This window comes from Monopterus albus, unplaced genomic scaffold (assembly GCF_001952655.1).
Source record: "Monopterus albus unplaced genomic scaffold, M_albus_1.0 scaffold441.1, whole genome shotgun sequence".
Lineage (NCBI taxonomy): Eukaryota > Metazoa > Chordata > Actinopteri > Synbranchiformes > Synbranchidae > Monopterus > Monopterus albus.
This window is the reverse complement of record NW_018128321.1, coordinates 496,101-497,164: the sequence shown is the minus strand read 5'-3', so window position 1 is coordinate 497,164 and position 1,064 is coordinate 496,101.

Here is a 1,064-nt window from a genome sequence, read left to right as displayed (position 1 = left end):
ATAGATTGTGGAGCTTGAACCATAACACAGACCGAGTTGGTCGGTAGCTCGACCTCTGTTACAGAGATTTCAACCTTTTTAAATGTTTTTCCTCAGAGAAGTGTGTTCCTTTAATAGAAAAGGGTCCTTTTAAGGCCACAGTAAACTTGACACAAATTAGCTCGTAGAACAGAAACCATACTTCATATTTAACTTAACTAACATTGGCCTATCAACTATGCTAATAACTATTAACTATATTCAGTTTGCTTTTACCACTACAGAATCCCCTCCTCCCGTAGTTAGAAGAACTCCGGAACTCCTAGACACACTAAAGCAAACACATACAGAAAAATGAGTAGAAAACAACAAGGAAGTTTATAAACACATAAATGCCTGAATATAACACTTCCTGACACTGAGCAGTAAGCATTTATCACAGGGCTAAACATTTCAGTCTAACATGTCAAGTCTACACTAAATCAATTCCCTACGCTCTAAAAAACATGCTCGTAAGCACAAGAAATACTACTGTAACCTGGCGCAATGCTCTACTTTAATCTATGCTAAGGCCCTAATTACCATAACTTTCTAATTTAATGCTAATAGAACACATAACACACTAAAACTGAACAATCACAGAACAGGAAAAACAACCACCCAGGTGATCCTCTGTCTCCCCCCACATAATAGTACAATTTTAACAATACACATGTCTGTACTGTAACACAAACAGCTTCAATGCAAACACTTTCTAACAGTTCAACACAGATCTTTCTTTGTGAACATAACAGGCAGACTCGGGCGAAAAACCTCTACAAACGATAGTTTCATAGCATTGGTGTCGTTTGAATCTTTCTTTAGACGCTCTGGTAGAGGAAAATTCCAGAGTGACCCCCCGGCAACGTAGCTTGATGCCGTTAGTGGGTGATTTGATTTGATTTGATTTGATTTATTTATTCTTTCAAGCATATAAAACAATTGATATAACAACACCTATTTTTACACACAATCCAATATCAATTTGCTTATACCTAGTACATGCTTGAATGGAGTAGGAAGAAGTCAGACTTATCCAGTCCTAC